At 40.3% G+C, this 22,769-nt stretch overlaps 1 protein-coding gene across 4 annotated transcripts in view; it reads left to right on the top strand.

Annotated features, from left to right (window-relative positions):
- MINK1 (misshapen like kinase 1) overlaps positions 1-22,769 on the top strand; it is a 675,211-nt gene that overhangs the window by 31,666 nt on the left and 620,776 nt on the right. The gene's annotated exons all lie outside the window — the stretch shown is intronic.

Genomic DNA, 22,769 nt, shown 5'->3' with positions numbered 1-22,769 from the left:
TTACAAGATATGGCTACTGTTATGACTGAAGTTTTGTCTAAATTACCAGAACTAAGAGGCAAGCGTGATCACTCTGGGGTGAGAACAGAGTGCGCTGACAATGCAAGGGCCATGTCTGATACTGCGTCACAGCTCGCAGAGCATGAGGACGGAGAGCTTCATTCTGTGGGTGACGGTTCTGATCCAAACAAATTGGACTCAGATATTTCAAATTTTAAATTTAAATTGGAGAACCTCCGTGTATTACTAGGGGAGGTCTTAGCAGCTCTTAACGATTGTAACACCGTTGCAATACCAGAGAAACTGTGTAGGTTGGATAAATACTTTGCGGTACCGGCGAGTACTGACGTTTTTCCTATACCTAAGAGACTAACTGAAATTGTTACTAAGGAGTGGGATAGACCCGGTGTGCCGTTCTCACCCCCTCCAATATTTAGAAAGATGTTCCCAATAGACGCCACCACTAGGGACTTATGGCAGACGGTCCCCAAGGTGGAGGGAGCAGTTTCTACTTTAGCTAAGCGTACCACTATCCCGGTGGAGGATAGCTGTGCTTTTTCAGATCCAATGGATAAAAAGTTAGAGGGTTACCTTAAGAAAATGTTTGTTCAACAAGGTTTTATATTACAACCCCTTGCATGTATCGCGCCGATTACGGCTGCGGCAGCATTTTGGATTGAGTCGCTGGAAGAGAACCTTAGTTCATCTACGCTAGACGACATTACGGACAGGCTTAGAGTCCTTAAACTAGCTAATTCTTTCATTTCGGAGGCCGTAGTACATTTAACTAAACTCACGGCTAAGAACTCAGGATTCGCCATACAGGCACGTAGGGCGCTGTGGCTAAAATCCTGGTCAGCTGATGTGACTTCTAAGTCCAAATTACTTAATATACCTTTCAAGGGGCAGTCTTTATTTGGGCCCGGTTTGAAAGAAATTATCGCTGACATTACAGGTGGTAAGGGCCACGCCCTACCTCAAGACAAAGCCAAAGCTAAGGCTAGACAGTCTAATTTTCGTCCCTTTCGGAATTTCAAAACAGGAGCAGCATCAACCTCCACTGCACCAAAACAGGAAGGAGCTGTTGCTCGTTACAGGCAAGGCTGGAAGCCTAACCAGTCCTGGAACAAGAGCAAGCAGGCCAGGAAACCTGCTGCTGCCCCAAAGACAGCATGAACCGAGAGCCCCCGATCCGGGACCGGATCTAGTGGGGGGCAGACTCTCTCTCTTTGCCCAGGCCTGGGCAAGAGATGTTCAGGATCCCTGGGCTCTAGAGATCATATCTCAGGGATACCTTCTAGACTTCAAATTATCTCCCCCAAGAGGGAGATTTCATCTGTCAAGGTTGTCAACAAACCAGATAAAGAAAGAAGCGTTTCTACGCTGCGTACAAGATCTGTTATTAATGGGAGTGATCCATCCGGTTCCACGGTCGGAACAAGGACAAGGGTTCTACTCAAACCTGTTTGTGGTTCCCAAAAAAGAGGGAACTTTCAGGCCAATCTTAGATTTAAAGATTCTAAACAAATTCCTAAGAGTTCCATCGTTCAAAATGGAAACTATTCGGACAATCTTACCCATGATCCAAGAGGGTCAGTACATGACCACAGTGGATTTAAAGGATGCTTACCTTCACATACCGATCCACAAAGATCATCACCGGTACCTAAGGTTTGCCTTCTTAGACAGGCACTACCAGTTTGTAGCTCTTCCATTCGGACTGGCTACGGCTCCAAGAATCTTCACAAAGGTTCTGGGTGCCCTTCTAGCGGTACTAAGACCGCGAGGGATTTCGGTAGCTCCGTACCTAGACGACATTCTAATACAAGCTTCAAGCTTTCAAACTGCCAAGTCTCATACAGAGTTAGTTCTGGCATTTCTAAGGTCGTATGGATGGAAGGTGAACGAAAAGAAGAGTTCTCTTTTTCCTCTCACAAGAGTTCCATTCTTGGGGACTCTTATAGATTCTGTAGAAATGAAGATTTACCTGACAGAAGACAGGTTAACAAAGCTTCAAAATGCATGCCGCGTCCTTCATTCCATTCAACACCCGTCAGTAGCTCAATGCATGGAGGTGATCGGCTTAATGGTAGCGGCAATGGACATAGTACCTTTTGCACGTCTACACCTCAGACCGCTGCAATTATGCATGCTAAGTCAGTGGAATGGGGATTACTCAGATTTGTCCCCTACTCTGAATCTGAATCAAGAGACCAGAAATTCTCTTCTATGGTGGCTTCATCGGCCACACCTGTCCAGGGGGATGCCATTCAGCAGGCCAGACTGGACAATTGTAACAACAGACGCCAGCCTACTAGGTTGGGGCGCTGTCTGGAATTCTCTGAAGGCTCAGGGACTATGGAATCAGGAGGAGAGTCTCCTTCCAATAAACATTCTGGAATTGAGAGCAGTTCTCAATGCCCTTCTGGCTTGGCCCCAGTTAACAACTCGGGGGTTCATCAGGTTTCAGTCGGACAACATCACGACTGTAGCTTACATCAACCATCAGGGAGGGACAAGAAGCTCCCTAGCAATGATGGAAGTATCAAAGATAATTCGCTGGGCAGAGTCTCACTCTTGCCACCTGTCAGCAATCCACATCCCGGGAGTGGAGAACTGGGAGGCGGATTTCTTGAGTCGCCAGACTTTTCATCCGGGGGAGTGGGAACTTCATCCGGAGATCTTTGCCCAAATACTTCGACGTTGGGGCAAACCAGAGATAGATCTCATGGCGTCTCGCCAGAACGCCAAACTTCATCGCTACGGGTCCAGATCCAGGGATCCGGGAGCAGTTCTGATAGATGCTTTGACAGCACCTTGGAACTTCAGGATGGCTTATGTGTTTCCACCCTTCCCGCTGCTTCCTCGATTGATTGCCAAAATCAAACAGGAGAGAGCATCAGTAATTCTAATAGCACCTGCATGGCCACGCAGGACTTGGTATGCAGATCTGGTGGACATGTCATCCTGTCCGCCTTGGTCTCTACCTCTAAGACAGGACCTTCTGATACAGGGTCCATTCAAACACCAAAATCTAACTTCTCTGAAGCTGACTGCTTGGAAATTGAACGCTTGATTTTATCAAAACGTGGTTTTTCTGAGTCGGTTATTGATACCCTGATTCAGGCTAGGAAGCCTGTTACCAGAAGGATTTACCATAAAATATGGCGGAAATACCTATACTGGTGCGAATCCAAAGGTTACTCCTGGAGTAAGGTTAGGATCGCTAGGATATTGTCCTTTCTACAAGAAGGTTTAGAAAAGGGTTTATCAGCTAGTTCATTAAAGGGACAGATTTCAGCTCTGTCCATCTTGTTACACAGACGTCTGTCAGAAAATCCAGACGTCCAGTCCTTTTGTCAGGCTTTAGCTAGGATCAAGCCTGTATTTAAAGCTGTTGCTCCACCATGGAGTTTAAACTTAGTTCTTAACGTTTTACAGGGTGTTCCGTTTGAACCCCTTCATTCCATTGATATAAGAATGTTATCTTGGAAAGTTCTGTTTTTAATGGCTATTTCCTCGGCTCGAAGAGTCTCTGAGTTATCAGCCTTACATTGTGATTCCCCTTATCTGATTTTTCACTCAGACAAGGTAGTTCTGCGTACTAAACCTGGGTTCTTACCTAAGGTAGTCACTAACAGGAACATCAATCAAGAGATTGTTGTACCATCCTTGTGTCCAAATCCTTCTTCAAAGAAGGAACGTCTTCTACACAATCTGGATGTAGTTCGTGCCCTCAAGTTCTACTTGCAGGCAACTAAAGATTTTCGCCAAACTTCTTCCTTGTTTGTCGTTTACTCTGGACAGAAGAGAGGTCAAAAAGCTTCTGCTACCTCTCTCTCTTTTTGGCTTCGTAGCATAATACGTTTAGCCTATGAGACTGCTGGGCAGCAGCCTCCTGAAAGAATTACAGCTCACTCCACTAGAGCTGTGGCTTCCACTTGGGCCTTTAAGAATGAGGCCTCTGTTGAACAGATTTGCAAGGCTGCAACTTGGTCTTCGCTTCATACTTTTTCCAAATTTTACAAATTTGACACTTTTGCTTCTTCGGAGGCTATTTTTGGGAGAAAGGTTCTTCAGGCAGTGGTTCCTTCTATATAATGAGCCTGCCTATCCCTCCCGTCATCCGTGTACTTTTGCTTTGGTATTGGTATCCCAGAAGTAATGATGACCCGTGGACTGATCACACATAACAGAAGAAAACATAATTTATGCTTACCTGATAAATTCCTTTCTTCTGTTGTGTGATCAGTCCACGGCCCGCCCTGTTTTAAGGCAGGTAGATATCTTTTAAATTATACTCCAGTCACCACTTCACCCTTGGTTACTCCTTTCTCGTTGATTCTTGGTCGAATGACTGGGACTGACGTAGAGGGGAGGAGCTATATGCAGCTCTGCTGGGTGAATCCTCTTGCATTTCCTGTTGGGGAGGAGTTATATCCCAGAAGTAGTGATGACCCGTGGACTGATCACACAACAGAAGAAAGGAATTTATCAGGTAAGCATAAATTATGTTTTTTTTATTGGTGGGAATCGAAGGGCTACTCTTGGAGTAGGGTCAGGATTCCTAGGATTTTGTCTTTTCTTCAGGAAGGTCTGGAGAAAGGGTTGTCAGTCAGTACTCTGAAAGGTCAGATTTCTGCATTATCTATTTTGTTACACAAGCGTCTGGCGGATGTGCCAGATGTTCGATCTTTTTGTTAGGCCCTTGTCAGAATCAGGCCTGTGTTTAAACCTGTTACTCCTTGGAGTCTTAATCTTGTTCTTAGAGTTTTGCAGGCCCTGTTTGAGCCTATGCATTCCATAGATATTAAGTTGCTATCTTGGAAGGTTTTGTTTCGTATTGCTATCTCTTCTGCTGGGAGAGTTTCGGAACTCTCTGCTTTGCAGTTTGATTCGCCTCACCTTATCTTTCATGCGGATAAGCTAGTTCTTCGTACTAAATTAGGGTTTCTCCCTAAGGTGGTTTCGGTTAGAAATATTTTTCTTTTTTTTTTTTTTTCATAATTAAGAACATCAGTTGTTAAAGTTACAGGAGCAATAGTCATATCTAACAAGTTGTGCATGATGGTAAGACGCACTAAGCATAGTCCACAACATAGAATAAGAGAACTGAGCTCTCAAAGTTCCCAGCGAAATATAGTGTCCTTCAACATAATAGGGAAATAGCATCAGTATTCAACATTAACATGTAATTATGACAGTGTGATATTTATTAAACAGCAGATAATTAACGGACATTTCAGGGTTGACTCGCAGGTAGTATATGTATATCAACAAGATAGACCGCTCTGTGAGTTAATCTATATTTAGGTCTCAGCAATAGATAATATCTCCAAATGGAAATAAGAAGAGAGGATGAAATTAAGTAGAGTATAGTAGAAAGAGAGGAGAAGAGAAAGGGGAAAAAAAAAAAAAAGAGGGGAGGAGGGAAAATGGGTGGCGGGCAGGGGGGAAAAAGGGACTCGGTTAGAAATATTAATCAGGAAATTGTTGTTCCTTCTCTCTGTTCTAATCCTTCTTCTCATAAGGAACGTCTGTTGCACAGCTTGGAAAATTCTATCTACAAGCGACTAAGGATTTTTGCCAGTCTTCTGCCCTGTTTGTTTGTTTCTCTGGGAAGCGTAAGGGTCAGAAGGCTACTGCTACTTCTCTTTTCTTCTGTTTGAGAAGTATGATTCGTTTTGCTTATGAGACTGTTGGACAGCAGCCTCCTGAGAGAATTACAGCTCATTCCACTAGGGCTGTCTCATCTTCTTGGGCTTTCAAAAATGGAGCTTCTGTGGAACAGATTTGCAAGACTGCAACTTGGTCCTCTCTGCATACTTTTTCCAAATTTGATACTTTTGCCTCGGCTGAGGCCTCTTTTAGGAGAAAGGTTCTTCAAGTGGTGGTGCCTTCTGTTTAGTTCTGCCTGTCTTTTTCTCCCTGAGAAGAAATATACGTAAGCGCAATCACCAGAACTAGTCCTATATAAGCCACTCTAAAGTACTTATCTCCTTCCTCGATAAGTGATTATTGTGATAATCTTATATGAAAGAATAAGAGGGTGCTACAACCAGCAATAGGATCATCTACAAGGCATTCAAATCACTATATATCCCTCATAAATATATATTACCGATATATTCCAAAAAAAACACTTACATATAAATTGATTCAAATAGTATCCAAAGGGATGTAATATTTACTTAAATATTGTTGATTGTTACATTCAACTTACTAAGTGGCCTAAATTAAATTAGATATGTATCAGAAAGAATAAAAACTACATGTATCATCAAATGGGGTTAATTCTTTTCAAAATGTTATCGAAACGTAAAACTAAAAAAAAATTTAAACCTTTAAAATTATTCCAAATATGTTCTTTACATAAATTATAAAATTCAGCATAAACTCTCATATAAAATAGTGTTCAACCACAATATCCGTGTAATTCTGCAGTATAAAAAAGTTTTTTAAACCTCCTTTTTTACCTGTGAAAGCAAATGCATTTTAAATGTTATATGTTATAAAATTACACTTATATTGCGGTTGAACACTGTATTTTTATATGAGAGTTTATGCTGAATTTTATAATTTATGTAAAGAACATATTTGGAATTTATTAAATATTTAGGATAATTTTAAGGTTTAATTTTTTTTAACATTTTTTAAGTTTTAGGTTTTGAAAACATTTTGAAAAGAATTAACCCCATTTGATACATGTAGTTTCTATTCTTTCTGATACATATCTAATTTAATTCAGGCCCCTTAGTAAGTTGAATGTAACAATCAACAACCTTTAAGTAAATATTACATCCCTTTGGATACTATTTGAATCAATTTATATGTAAGTGTTTTTTTTGGAATATATCGGTGATATATATTTATGAGGAATATATAGTGATTTGAATGCCTTGTAGATGATCCTATTGCTGTTGGTAGCGCCCTCTTATTCTTTCATATTAAATTGTCTTTTTCTCTCTCCCTATTCATTCAGTGCCCTCTAGCTTGGGTATTGGTTCCCACTAGTAATTGAATGACGTTGGGGACTCTCCATATCTTAGGAAAGAAAACAAAATTGATGCTTACCTGATAAATTTCTTTCTTTCCAGATATGGAGAGTCCACGACCCCACCCATTAGTTTAGACAGTTATTTTTGACTAGACCTCAGGCACCTCTACACTTTTGTGTTGTTACTGTTCCCATTTCCCTTCAAATGGCTGGGTATTGTGGGTAGGGGAGTGATATTTAACAGCTTTGCTGTGATGCTCTTTGCCTCCTCCTGCTGGCCAGGAGAGATATTCCCCACTAGTAATTAAATGACGTCGTGGACTCTCAATATCCAAAAAAGAAAGAAATTTATCAGGTAAGCATACTTTTTATTTTTTTTATTTTTTTATTATGTAATATATTTGTATTGTAGATCCTTCCTCACCCTCTCTGACCCCCCCCCCCCAGGGGCTGCCAGTAACAAATGTATTCTTATTTTTTTTTTTATATTTGTGTTTTCCGTAGTTTAGGGCATATATTTCACCTACAGCAGGGTAAGGGGTTCTTCACAATAAGGATATGAAATGCCCTGCCTAATGAGGTTGTTTAACCCCTTAAGGACCAAGCTTCAGCCTCTTGTCTTTCAGTTAAGGACCAAAGCAATATTTGCTATGTGTGTATTCAACCGAAATTTCCATCTTTCTCATTTATTGCACCAACACATATTGTTTTTTAAAGGACAAATAAGGGCTTTAATTTGATGATGTATGTGTGTGTGTATATATATATATATATATATATATATATATATATATATATATATATATATATATATATATATATATATATATATATATATATGTATATATGTGTATATATATATATATATATATATATATATATATGTGTGTGTGTATATATATATATATATATATATATATATATATATATATATATACACATTCTCATTTATTATAAACAAAATACCAAAAAAAAAAACTTTTTTTTCCTCACAGTTTTCGTGATAAGATAATGTGTACATCCTTAGTGCAGCTTAAGAAAAGTAATTCAAAATAAATTTAAGGACTGGGTAAAGGGGATATTTTTAACTTTCCTTCTTAGTAAGAGGAGAATTCACGGCTTCATTCATTACTTGTGGGAACTACAGAACCTGGCCACCAGGAAAAGGCATAGACACCCCAGCCAAAGGCGTAAATGACTCCCCCCCCCCCCTTCCCTCATCCCCCAGTCATTCTTTGCCTTTCATCACAGGAGGTTGGCAGGGAAGTGTCGGAAGATTCGGGGTAGTTTCTTATGAAGGGCATCTACCCTTTGAAATGGGACTGGAGTATTAAGTGGTCTTTTCAGCCTCTCAGTGAGAGCATTGACGAAAGTTAGGGTCTGGAGATGCAGGGAGAGTCAAACCCATCCAGACTTGTATTAACCGCTCCTTAGCAATCAGTGTTGAGGAGTTTCACTGCCTGATTCTATCACTCAAGTCCATGTCGGGAGCGATGCTACAAGACTGTCAAACTTGAGAGGCTGTGTGTCCTATGGCAGAGATTCCAGTAAGATCGTTTTTATTTATTTTTTTGTAAATAATTTTTTATTGAGGTTTTTGCATAACAAACGTAAGATACAATACACCTTTTTGTCAAGAAACAAACAAACAAGATATAGACAAGAGTAACTGAAATATTTCAGCATCTATAGAGTACATTGGTGATAAGCTAATGAGACCTCTATTTTTCAATAAAATATCATGAATGACTGACCAGTTGGGGACACAGTTTTAGGTCCTGCGTACCAGAAGCTTAGAAAATAATAGGTATCTGATGGGCAGATGTCCAGCTCTTTCAGAGCTGCAGTAGGAGCATAGATGCATGTATAGAGAAGGGGGAGGGGGAAATTCAGTGGGTAAGCACCACTATATATATTAGGGGAAAGGGTGGAGGGCGGAGCTGTATATGTATGAAAGATTTTTCTTTATTTAACATAGAGGGGGCTCTTGGACTAGTCAATATAGTAGAATAGATAAGCTATTTAGCTGGGCCAACTAACTATATGTCATTACCCATGCATAAGAATATGAATATTGGGGGCGTATAAAAGGATATTTTAAAATTAAGCCGGGAAGTTGAACAGACTACTGGAGAAAAGACAATACATACTGCACTGGTTCCTTACCTTACAATAGGAAGAGAGCTACGGCATGATGAGTTGTCTATAGCTAGGGTGGGGATATAGTGGGGAGTAAATCATATGATCATTAAAGAATGTGTTATGAGTGGAAAGAAATATTATATAACAATCAGGTACATATTGGCTACTAATTTAGTAGTAGTTTGAGCATAATTAAACCTTATGCTAGCCATAATCTCCAGGAAGTCTGGATTACACACCACGTCACAGGATAGATCTCTGCTACCAATAACATGTAGCATATTCCTGCCAATTGAAAGTCTCTACTTAACTAGTATAACCATACTGTAAACAAATAGTGCATCATGTATTTAGCATATACCCTGTGGGATCTATATTATATTCTAGTCCCCTAGGAAGCATAAGTGAATATACCAAACATATACCAACCTATCGCAAAGATATGTACATAGAATAAGGTTAACAAACCCTAACATATAATGATGTACATCACTAACTGCAAAGGTGTCTATTCATAACAACACTATAAACTGTGCGAGGTGAATGAGCTATGGAGTTAGCTAATACCTAATTCTAAACCTTTATTACAAGTAAATGGATGTAATCAGTGTACATCATACATGCCCAAATAAATGTATATGCAAAAAAGGACAAACCTATGCCATTAGGTAGCTATAAAGTTACAAGGCCTATAGTAAATTTTGTACAGGCTGGGCTCAATCATATAGGATTTAATAATGATAATGGTCTGTTCTGTCTTGTAGCGTATATACTTTACTTTTAACGGCTGAGTCATATTGCCTATTGTAGGCATGACTTATAACTAAGAAGGGCCACGTGAGGCCACAAATTTCATAATTGAAATGTAGGTGTAGGGTCTAGAAATTAAAGCATAAAGCATAGATACATTAGCGGGGTATACACAGGATACACACTATAGCCATAGGCAGTAGTTAAGCCAGGAAAAGGAATTATATTAATTATTAGGAGACATTTTATATATATATAGGGGGGACTAAAACTTTTTGATCTAACTTGCTGCATCAGGTTACTTGTCCCAATGGAATATAGGGGTATATTTCAATTGGGAGTTGATACCCTCTGCAGCTAGCTAGGAAACTGCTCTATGCACATAGTAAATAGAAACTACTTAATATACAGACATCCTTAGTAGCATTTGACTGTGGGCAGCCCTACTCTAATACAATATCAAAACAGTAGTGAACATCTAGTATCCAATGGTTCCCCTATTCTGAAATCTAAGTAACAGAGGGCAGCAAAATATAGTAGGCTAAAACGTCCAGTACTGGGAACAGACGTGCAAAGCAAACATAAACCAATGCACTCTGGTACCTGTAAAAGAAATATATTAGAATACAAATGTATTTACTGGGGATATTTCAACAAATATTAAATGCCAATAAAGATGGCTAAACAAGTTATGAGCTGAGAAGCCTAGCTAGGAGTGGGTTGGAGAGAGGAGGTTAGGTACATGACTTGACCATTATACTAAGATATCCTGATTACCCCTCTTAGAACCTATAATAAAATACAATAAAGTGGAGTTCTATAGAAGCATCAAACAGTATAAACATAGAATCACAGTAACTACACCTCCATTATTGGCAACAGAGCTATAGACATTTATAGTTTGGAGGGAGATATATAGGGATTTAATATAGGCGAAGCCCTAAGCAACTCCAGGGACAAGCATAGTAAGTTTAAGTAAGGGGTTAAGGAGGAGGAAACTATATGTAATCATGGTCTAAAATACTCCTATGCTAACAACTACATAAACATATATCTCTCTGTTTCAGAATATAGGCTAAACGTGCGGTAATTAATGTTTAGAGTGCTCTAAGATGAACACTCACCCCAGATTAGTATTGAGAATTAAGAGGAATAGGTGGTTAGGAACTCTTAGCATGTCCATTTGTACAACAGTGCACCAAAATGATATACTGTACACCCATTTTAAGCTAAAGGATATAAAACAGTCACCAGTATTCATATATGTTTTAGTTCCTCTCATATGTAGATCTGAAGTGTATAGAGAGAGTTAATTAAACATTCAAGATATGTATGTGAAACAAAGCACTCACACATTAACTATAATACAAGCGTCCCTAACATTAACCCAGGAGGGCTATATAATATCTGTGAGTGTATAAACCAGCAATCAATCATGCCTCCAACAATGTTAAACTGTATCATGAAGAAGCTGCTAAGTACGCAGACATTACCGGTAACACAGTTCTGTGTGAGGGGAATAAATATTAGAGTAGCAAACTTGCTGGTTTCTATGTCTTCGCTTACCCCTAGTATATAGGAGATAAACTAATATAAGGGCAAGAATAGCAAGAGGGATTATAACATAGAAATGATATGACTGGCAGTTTATAGTTTGTCTCAGAGTTAGAGAAGGGTATGTTAGGAGCATCAAAATTCATTCTCGTAGCAGGCTGTTTAAAGCAAAACAAAAGGTCATCCGGTTAAGCCAATAGATCTGTCCTGTAATCATTAGAGATCTCACCCGATTCCAACCTTTAAGGTGCTGAACCTGTACCTGTGAACGCTAACAAGTAGACAAGGAATAGTCCCAACCGATAGCCAAATCAGCAAGATCCTGTCATATGCACAATCAGGGGGTTGTTGGCAAGTTGCGGTGAGATGATGACCGCTGGGGTGGAAAGTGATGTGCGGTGTCAGCCTTCCGTGGAGTATCGGAGCCAAGAGCTTACCCATGGATACATTGGTTGCAGAGGAAGCCGGGTAGACATGGGTGATGGGGTGTTCCATAGGTAGCAATCGCTTGCTATCCGGCATAAAAGTAAGCACATGTGTCTCAGGCGCTGTCACTTTACCAGAAGCAGACAGAGAGCCAGCAGAGGCGGAGGCCTCTAATCCGAGGTCAGTAGTTTCTCTCTTGGTGTACGCTGCAAGCTGTGCATACCTCACTGTTAGGACAAGTGGTGACTTCATTAGAGTAGAGGAATCCTTATCTGACGCTACAGTATCTTGCACGGATGGTACAAGCTGCGCGGCGCCATTTGCCATGCTGATCTGCTTGATGGAAACTTGTAGGTCAGTGAAATTATTGTCCATCTTACGAGCCAGCTCTAGTACCATGGAGTGAAGTGATGCGTGTAGACTCTCCATCCTGTAGAATGAAATCTTTAGCTCAGTTGTGCATAAATCTAGAACCGCTTCTCCTTCCTTTAGTAGCAGATCTGTTATAGGCCCAAAAAGCCTGGTTGTTTCCCAGCTAAAAGAGGCAAGCAAAAGTTCTACCTCTATGCCCGTTCCCCTAATGCTGCAGAAAACGTCCTGCAAATGCTAGCCAAGTTTTTGAGGCAAATTTCAGAGGATTATTCCAATATTCACCTTTATATTTAATAAAATATAGCAGGAGCTCTCTTAAGCACGTCTTCCCTGTTTGGCTGCTGGCTCCGCCCCCCAGATCGTTTTTATTTTATACTCATATGATAACGTAAGAAGACAGGGTCTCACAGTGTGACTGCTTTTATCTGTATGGAATCAAAGGTTAATATCTCCGGAAGGGGATTGTTGGACAGGGGGGATTTATTTATAATTGCTTTTATTATGTTTTATGCTGCAACATGTGTGAGATGAGGCTCAGGTGGCTGTTGAAACATTCAGGTTTCTTTTTCATTTTGGATAGCTGCGCGGTCTGTTAGATTTGGCACTCTTCTTTCAGGAGCAGGGGCGGTCACACTGATTTCCTCTTCCTGACTGTGCGGTTTACAGGAGACAAAGCGGTTTCTCTGTGGAGCCTGGGTCATAGGAGGTGGTGAGTGCCCCATCCATTGGGGGTATAAAGGTGCCATTTATCTTTTTCTATAGTCAATCTTAAAAGTGCAAGCTATGGAGGACTCTGATACGTTAGAGGGTACTCCCTCTTTACCTAAATCTAATACCTGTTTTTATTGTGAGGATGCTACAGTATACCCGCCTGCTCAATTATGTTCCACATGCCTTGATAAAGTACTTATATCTTAGAAAACCAAGATGTTTAGTACCACTGAGCCGTCCTCTGAGGGGTCTCTGTGCCTTGAGGTGCGTTCCCTGCATTCATCTCCTATTTACACATGCAGTTTCCGATTGCACTGCTAATCCTCCTTCCGCCAGACTTTACTGAACAGCTACAAACGGCAGTGTCTGCGGCCTTCAGTGCTTTACCTCGCCCTGCTAAGCGCAAGGGTCATCTACCAACTTGTTGGATTTGTCTGATACAAGATTATCCGCTGATGACGCCTCCGATGTTTCAACACACGGGGTATCTGTTTCAACTTGCAGCGCCGGTTGCTGCAGTGGCTGGATCCTCTACCTATTGGTGCAATTCTTTATCGGAAATTATCGAGGTAGAAGGTCCCCTTGAGGAGATCCAGGAAAGAATTAAGGCCTTGAGGATAGCTAACTCTTTTATCTGTGATGCAAATATGCAGATTATTCGCCTGAATGCCAAGACATCAGGTTTTTTTTGTTCTAGCCCGTAGGGCACTCTGGTTGAAGTCTTGGTCTGCCGACATGACTTCAAAGTCTAGATTACTTTCCCTTCCATTGAAGGGTAAGATTCTTTTTGGTCCAGGCTTGGACTCAATCATATCCACGGTCACTGGGGACAAAGGTGCCTTTCTACCGCAGGATAAGAAAAATAAACCTAAGGGACAGGGTCCTAAATTTCGTCCCTTTCGTTCGGATAAATCCCAGCGTCAGCAGCCCTCTGCAAAGCCTGAACAGTCCAAGGGAACTTGGAAACCGTCTCAGTCTTGGAATAAATCCAAGCAGAACAAAATGCAAAATCGGCATGAAGGGGCGACCCCCGATCTGTCGCTGGATTGTGTTGGGGGCAGACTATCTCTCTTTGTGGAGGCTTGGCTTGGGGACATGCAAGACCCTTTGGGTTCTGGAGGTCATCGTTCAGGGATACCCGATAGGTTTCAAATCTCATCCACACAGGATGAGATCTAGGGTGTGTGTGGGATCTCTCCTCTCTGGGAGTAATTGTACCGGTACCTCTAGCAGAGAGAGGTCTGGGGTTCTACTCAAACCTTTTTGCGGTCTCAAAGACGGAGGATATGTTTTGCCCGATTCTGGACTTAAAGTGCGATAGACTTGAAGGATGCTTACGCTCATGTTCCAATACACAAGGATCACTTCAAGTTCTTGAGATACGTGTTTCTGGACCAGCACTTCCAGTTTGTTGCACTTCCATTTGGTCAAGCTACTGCCCGAAGAGTCTTTAAGAAGATTCTGGGGACTCTGCTCGCGGTGGCGAGAACCAGAGGTATAGCAGTAACGTCATACTTGGACGACATCCTGGTTTAGGCTCCATCCTGTCGGCTGAGAGAGGACCATTCAAGAGCTCTTCTTCTTCGATCTCATTAATGGAAGATAAATTTAGAAAAGAGTTCTCTGGTTCCCAGTACCAAGGTGGAATTCCTGGGAATGATTTATAGATTCCATATCCATGAGGATATTTTTTACAGACCAGAGAGGTTGCAAAATGACTTCCAATTGTCTTGCCCTACAGACCTCCTTAAGGCCTCTAAAGTGGCCCGGTGTATGGAGGTAATTGGGCTCATGGTGTCTAGCAGATATAATTCCATTCGCCAGATTCCATCTCTTCAGCTGTGCATGCTGTCAGTGGAACTGTAACCACTTGGATTTGTCACAACAGATTTCTTTAGACAACTGGTTGAGAGAATCGCTCTCTTGGTGGCTCTGTGCAGATCACCTGTCCCAAGGGGCATCCTTCTTGAGACCATCCTGGGAGATTGTGACTACGGACGCAAGTCTATCAGGATGGGGAGATGTTTGGAGTGCTAGGAAGGCACAGGGCTTGTGGATTCGAGAGGAATCTCTCCTCCTGATCAACATTTTGGAACTTCGAGCGATCTTCAATGCTCTGCTCTGAAGGCTTGGCCTCTTCTGGGTTCATCCCAGTTTATCAGATTCCAATCAGACAACATAACCTCGGTGGCATACATCAACCATCAGGGGGGAACGAGGAGCTCCCTGGCAATGAGGGAAGTATCTCGGATTCTGGAATAGGCGGAGGCCCACAACTGCTCGCTGTCAGCAATCCACATTCCGGGTATGGGCAACTGGGAAGTGGATTTTCTCAGCAGACAATCCTTTCATCCGGGGGAATGGTCTCTCCATCCCAAGGTGTTTGCGGAGATCTGCAACAGATGGGGGATGCCGAAAATAGATCTCATGGCATCCCGACTCAATACCAAGCTTCCCAGAGACGGGTCGCGGTCCAGGGATCCTCAGGCAGAGCTGATAGATGCATTAGCAGTGCCTTGGAGGTTCCGTTTAGTTTTACATGTTTCTACCATTACCACTTCTCCCTCGGGTAGTGGCCCGCATCAAGCAGGAGCAAGCTTCGGCAATACTAATTGCTCCATCGTGGCCGCGGAGGATGTGGTTCGCGGACCTGGTGGTGATGTCTTTATCTCCTTCATGGAGGTTACCTTGTCGCAGGGATCTGCTGGAACAGGGTCTTTTTTGTTCATCTAAATCTAGATTCTCTGAGGCTGACTGCGTGGAGATTGAACGCTTAGTCCTAGCCAAAAGAGTTATTGATACTCTCATTCAAGCTAAAAAGCCAGTCACTCGTCACATCTATCATAAGGTGTGGAGGACCTACTTATTCTGGTGTGAAGAGCGTGGATTCCCCTGCCATGAGATCAAGGTTTCCAGGATTCTATCCTTTCTCCAAGATGGTTTGGAGAAGGGACTTTCTGCTAGTTCCTTAAAGGGACAGATTTCGGCCTTATCTGTGTTATTGCACAGGAGGCTCACTGAGCTAACTGATGTGCAGTCTTTTATTCAGGCTCTGTCTAGACTCAGGCCTTTGTTTAAACCTACCGCTCCGCCTTGGAGTTTGAATATAGTTCTTAAAGTTTTGCAGAGGACACCGTTTGAGCCTATGCATTTGGTTGACAATAAATTACTGTCTTGAAAAGATTCTTTTTCTACTGGCTATTGCTTTGGCACGCAGAGTCATGGAGGTGGCTGCCTTGCAATGTGAGCCTCCTTACCTAGCTTTTCATGCTGATAAGGCTGTTCTTCCTTATGTCCTAATCCTTCTTCGCCGAAGGAACGGTTACTTCATAATTTGGATGTAGTTCGGGCTTTGAAATTCTATCTTCAAGCTACGAAAGATTTTGAACAGAATTCTTCCTTGTTTTTTGTCTATTCTGGGAAGCGTAGAGGGCAGAAGGCCTCTACCACTTCCTTATCTTTTTGGTTGAGGAGTATTATCCGCTTAGCATATGAGACAGCGGGACATAAGCCTCCTCAAAGGATTACGGCTCATTCAACTAGAGCTGTGGCTTCATCTTGGGCCTTTAGGAATGAGGCCTCTATGGAGCAGATTTGTAGGGCAGCTACTTGGTCCTCCTTACATACCTTTTCAAGATTTTACAAATTTGACGTTTTTGCTTTGGCTGAAGCTGCTTTTGGGAGAAAGGTGTTGCAGGCTGTGGTGGCCTCAGAATAGGGTCCGCCTCTTTTACCCTCCCGTTTTCATTCAGTGTCCTCTAGAGCTTGGGTATATGTTTCCCACAAGTAATGAATGAAGTCGTGAACTCTCCTCATATTAAAAAAGAAAACAAAACATAAATTATGCTTACCAGATAATTTCCTTACCTTCTGTATGAGGAGAGGCCACGGCCCCCGTCTGTTTTTCTCCGTTGGGTGGACCTAAATTTTATTTATTTTTCTGGCACCCTTTATACCCTGATGTTTCTCTTACTGTTCTTTGTTCCCTCGGCAGAATGACTGGGGGATGAGGGAAGTGGGGGAGGTATAAGCCTTTGGCTGAGGTATCTTAGCCTCCTCCTGGTGGCCAGGTTCTGTATTTCCCTGGACTCTCCCCATACAGAAGGAAAGGAAATTATCTGGTAAGCATAATTTATGTTTTTATCAATACGTTAGATTTTTTTTACAGCATTCATAGTAACAAAGATCTCTCTCTCTCCACTTCACAAACGAACAGAGGTGGAGGGAGGCGGATCTGATGCCCCAGCAACATTGTGACCGCTTTGATTGGCTGTCACAGTGATCACGTGGGCTGGGACATCGTGATTTGCTGTTGCTAGTCTGCCTCAGACATTGAGGCAGCTAGCAAGAGCATTAACTCTGCGATAGCCGGTACCACGGAGATCTGGGGCTAATTTTAGTGCATGACAGAATTATTTCGTCATGGGTCCTTATGGCACTGAGAACCATGATGGAATAGTTCCTTCATTGGTCCTTAAGGGGTTAAGCAAATTCAGTAGATACTCTATAGGTCTAGATGCTTTTTTGGAAAAACAGTATATACAGGGATATAACAGTATTCATAGTATAGAAGCTTGTTGATCCAAGGAGAAATCTGATTGTCAAGAAAATAATATTTTTCCCTTTTGGAATAACTTCAAAATTTTTTTTGCTGCCTTTTTTTTTCCAACAGTAGTTACAGGTATGTCTGAATGGTTGAGCTTGATGGACTTAATTTGTTTTTCAACCTACAGTATATTACTATGTAACGGTCATAGCTCTTTGGCTGATAAAGAAACCTCCCACAGCTATAGTTGGAAAGATAGGACAAATGCATGCAAATAGGCAGAAAAACATTTAAAGGGACATAATACTCATATGCTAAATCACTTGAAACTGATGCAGTATAACTGTAAAAAGCTGCCAGGAAAATATCACCTGAGCATCTCTATGTAAAGAAGGAAGATATTTTACTTTTATTATACTTCAGTTACTGCCCAGCTGCAGGTAGAAAAAAATAATGAAGAAATGAACAGCAGCCAATCAGCATCAACATTGCTGAGGTCATTAACTTTTTTTACTGTGATCTCATGAGATTTGACTTAAAGGGACATGAAACCCAAATTTTTTCTTTTGTGAATTAGAAAGAGCATGTCATTTTAAACAACTTTCTAATTTACTTCTATTATCTCATTTGCTTCATTCTCTTGATATCACTTGCTGAAAATCATATCTAGATATGCTCAGTAGCTACTGATTGGTTGCTGCACATAGAGGCCTTGTGTGATTGGCTCACACATGTGCATTGCTATTTCTTCAACAAAGGATATCTAAAGAATTGAGCAAATTAGATAATAGAAGTAAATTGGAAAGTTGTTTAAAATTACATGCCCTATCTGAATCATGAAAGTTTAATTTTGACTAGACTGCCCCTTTAACTCTCATGAGATTTCATAGTAAACCTCCTTAAACTGAAGAGGGAAATAACATGAGTGTGCATGAAGCTCGCTCCCTTGCCTGTCCCAGGAAAGAGATACTGATTTGCTGCTTAAAATCCTTTGCAATGGGGTTTGAATACTAAGGACATTTTGATGTAAAATATTTTTCTTTTTCACATAGAGATGTGCAGGTGATATTTTCTATTCAGTTTTTTACAGCTATGCTGCATCACTTTAAAATATTTTAACATTTGGGTATCATGGCCCTTTAAGTGTAATACATCTGTGTTGACAATTTTTCATTTCCAATTTGTGAATCGGCAAGAATATTTTGCATATACTGTACATATGTGTAGAATTATTCAAAACAAAGTATCCGCTTCCAGGATTCCTAGATTTGTTATGCTTTGTAAAACATTTGAAAATGCCTTCTGCAGACGTTAAAGGGATAGAAAGGTCAAAATTGAAATGTGCATGGCTACATGTCTATGTTATATGGCAGCAAAAATGTATGTTACTGCACACCTTTTAGAGAGTTGTTAGTGGCATAAATGACCCACGTTAAAGGGACACTGAACCCAAAAAATTTCTTTCGTGATTCAGATAGAGCATGCAATTGTAAGCAACTTTCTAATTTACTCCTATTATCAATGTTTCTTTGTTCTCTTGCTATCTTTATATGAAAAAGAAGGCATCTAAGCTTTTTTCTTGGTTCAGAACTCTGGACAGCAGTTTTTGATTGGTGGATGAATTTATCCACCAATCAGCAAGGACAACGTAGGTTGTTCACCAAAAATGGGCCGGCATCAAAACTTACATTCTTGCATTTCAAATAAAGATTCCAAGAGAATAAAGAACATTTGATAATAGGAGTAAATTAGAAAGTTGCTTAAAATGTCATGCTCTATCTGAATCACAAAAGAAAACATTTGGGATCAGTGTCCCTTTAAGTCTTCACAAGCAAAATAAACACCCCCCCCAGCTGTCTGAGCTTGAGTAGTGGTGCACAGGCCCTCTCAGCATATGTCCATATTCCACTGAAAAACGGTAATAACTTTTGCTTGAAGCATTTTTGCTAATTAAAATATATTGCAAAAATGCTTCTACTTAGAATTGTGCTTATCCCATATTCCGTAGAGAAGCAAGTTCTATAACCTGTAAGTGCTGTAAAACAGCTGGTTTAAACTATCTGCAGCATTTCCAAAACCTAGGTTAGATTTTTATTTTTTTTTGGTCTCTCAAGGGAGCATGGGGCAAAGCATTATTATTTACACAAAAACAAGGTGTTTAATGCCTCTTTACGGATAGAGGAAACATTTTATGAGCTCTGATTACTGGGTATATGCCCATTTGTAATCAAAGCTCTTCTGTGTTTGTAACGTAGAGAGGAAAAAAGCATTGATAACTACTGCATAGTAACAGCTCGCTCTGTAAGCTGCTATATATAGCAAATGCCTCTAAATACCTGCAGTGGGAGGGGGTGGTATGTGTCTCTTGCTCATAATATCATAGGTAATATAGAAAATGATTATCCCACTGTACAAACGCACAATAAGCAGTTATTACGTTTTTATATAATATTATTTACTGTGTATTGATCATAATCCCTTCTTATTTAGTTTTATTTCTATAGAGATGTATACAGATACAACAGATCTGCGTCTTAAACATTATGTCAATCCTCTTTTATAGTAATTTTTACCATTCTTGGACTATAAATTTGCAAACATACTTGGCACACTTTTTGAGCCAGGGAGGGGTATTTATATATGATATGAATAGAATAAAAAGTTCTAAGCCATAGTTCTTTCATTGCTGCTTCATGTTTATTTTGGAGCCAGAAGTAACGTATTAGTAGCCTGGGTAATAATGCTCCTAGGAACTTTTTAACTCTGACCCTTGCAATCTGATTACCTGATCTCTTAGACATGTGGCTGCTTCAGTTATAGTGTTTATCAAACTAATTCATCCATTCCACTGCATTTTTTTTACCTTTTGAATATTTAAAGGGACAGTATACACCAATTTTCATATAACTGCCTGTAATAGACACTACTATAAAGAATAAGATGCACAGATACTGATATAAAAATCCAGTTTAAAATCAATTAATAACTTACTTAGAAGCTCCCAGTTTAGCTTTGTTAAAAAGGTAGCTAGAACCCCACTGCGAGTGGGGAAAACCAGACCCCCCTTCCTTTGCATATGAAAAGACCATTTACTCAAACAGGAGCAAGCTGGAGTAGGTATATGTTGGTATTCTCCTAAAACTTTGGGGCTTGGTTAGGAGTCTGAAAATCAGAGCAATGTTATTTAAAAATAAGCAAAACTATACAATTTAAAAAAACAAAAACAAAACTGTATGGGCTATATAAATGGATCATCTACAAAACATTTATGCAAAGAAAAATCTAGTGTATAATGTCCCTTTAAAGGAACAGTATACACCAATTTTCATATAACTACATGTTATAGACACTACTATAAAAAACAATATTCACAGATACTGATACTTCCCCCTCCCCTGCATATGAAAAGGCCCATTATTGAAACAAGAGCAAGCAGGAGTCTGCTTCAAGGCAGAACATGCTGTAATCTGATATGTCATCACAGAAAATGCAACATCTGCAGAAATAATGGGACACATGCAGAAACTGTTGGCTCTTTCGCTTTTCAGCACTTCAAACAGCACTGTGCTCTGGCTGCACAGTTTGATTTCCGCAGTACATCCTGAAAAAAACTGCTCTTTCACGAGAACAGTCAAATATAGAGCTGCACTGCAAAGCAGCAGTTTGCAATATTGAACTGGTGCTTTAGTGCAACTACCTAGTTTAAAATTTTAATTTTATTTCAAAATGATCTGCAGAACATTTTCACTAAAAAAAAAAAAAATCTAATTGAAGAAAATGGAGAAGAGTTCTGCCTCAGGGGGAGTCTGTAGGTCCTTTCTACACCTAAAACTTGTGGTTTGGTTAGGAGTCTAAACAACAGCACAATGTTATTTAAAAATAAGGAAAACTATTAATTTTTACGAAACAGGATGGGCTATATAAGTGGATCATCTACTAAACATTTATGCAAAGTAAATTCTAGTATACAATCTCCATTTAAGGTTGCCCAGGATCCCCTAAAAACCACTACCAAGAAAATAATTAGATATTGGCAGATCCCATGAAAATCTCTTGCAGTGTCAGTGTCTGCTCTTTTTATTTTCTTTATCAACTTTTTAAAACTTTCTCTTAGAGCCATTTATTGTAATATAACACTAGGATTCCATGTAACACTGATTTTAGAAAAAGGTCTAGAGGTCAACAAGTTTAAGAGCACTTGAACAAGATTATTAAGCCAGACAAGGTTATGTATTTAATTTCATATAAATTCTACCACAAAAGAGAGAAGTTGCTGACCCTGGCTCCTGGGATTTATCAAGCCCTGCTATGTACTATAATAAAGACAACTGAATCATCTTTACAGGAAAAGCCCCAAAATGACTGTATTTTTTACTGTTGTATAATCCTGTTTTGTTAAAGGGACACTGAACCCAAATTTTTTCTTTCGTGATTCAGATAGAGCATTTTAAGCAACTTTCTAATTTACTCCTATTATCAATTTTTCTTCGTTCACTTGCTATCTTTATTTGAAAAAGAAGGCATCTAAGCTTCTTTTCTCCAACATAGGTGTGTCCGGTCCACGGCGTCATCCTTACTTGTGGGATATTCTCTTCCCCAACAGGAAATGGCAAAGAGCCCAGCAAAGCTGGTCACATGATCCCTCCTAGGCTCCGCCTACCCCAGTCATTCTCTTTGCCGTTGCACAGGCAACATCTCCACGGAGATGGTTAAGAGTTTTTTGGTGTTTAAATGTAGTTTTTATTCTTCAATCAAGAGTTTGTTATTTTAAAATAGTGCTGGTATGTACTATTTACTCTGAAACAGAAAAGAGATGAAGATTTCTGTTTGTAAGAGGAAAATGATTTTAGCAACCGTTACTAAAATCGATGGCTGTTTCCACACAGGACTGTTGAGATGAATTAACTTCAGTTGGGGGAAACAGTGGGCAGACTTTGCTGCTTGAGGTATGACACATTTCTAACAAGACTTGGTAATGCTGGAAGCTGTCATTTTCCCTATGGGAACCGGTAAGCCATTTTCTTAGTTTAGTATAAGAATAAAGGGCTTCACAAGGGCTTTAAAGACTGGTAGACATTTTTCTGGGCTAAAACGATTACTTTATAGGTATATTTAGTGGATTATAACTATAAATAGTTCTTTTAATCTTGGGGGTGTATTAAAAAAACGGCAGGCACTGTATTGGACACCTTTTTCACTGGGGGCCTTTTCTAGTCATAGGCAGAGCCTCATTTTCGCGCCACTAATGCGCAGTTGTTTTTTGGAAAGCAA

This window comes from Bombina bombina, chromosome 6 (assembly GCF_027579735.1).
Source record: "Bombina bombina isolate aBomBom1 chromosome 6, aBomBom1.pri, whole genome shotgun sequence".
Classification (NCBI taxonomy): Eukaryota; Metazoa; Chordata; class Amphibia; order Anura; family Bombinatoridae; genus Bombina; species Bombina bombina.
Note: the sequence above shows the minus strand (reverse complement) of the source record. Positions and strands in the feature narration are given on the sequence as shown.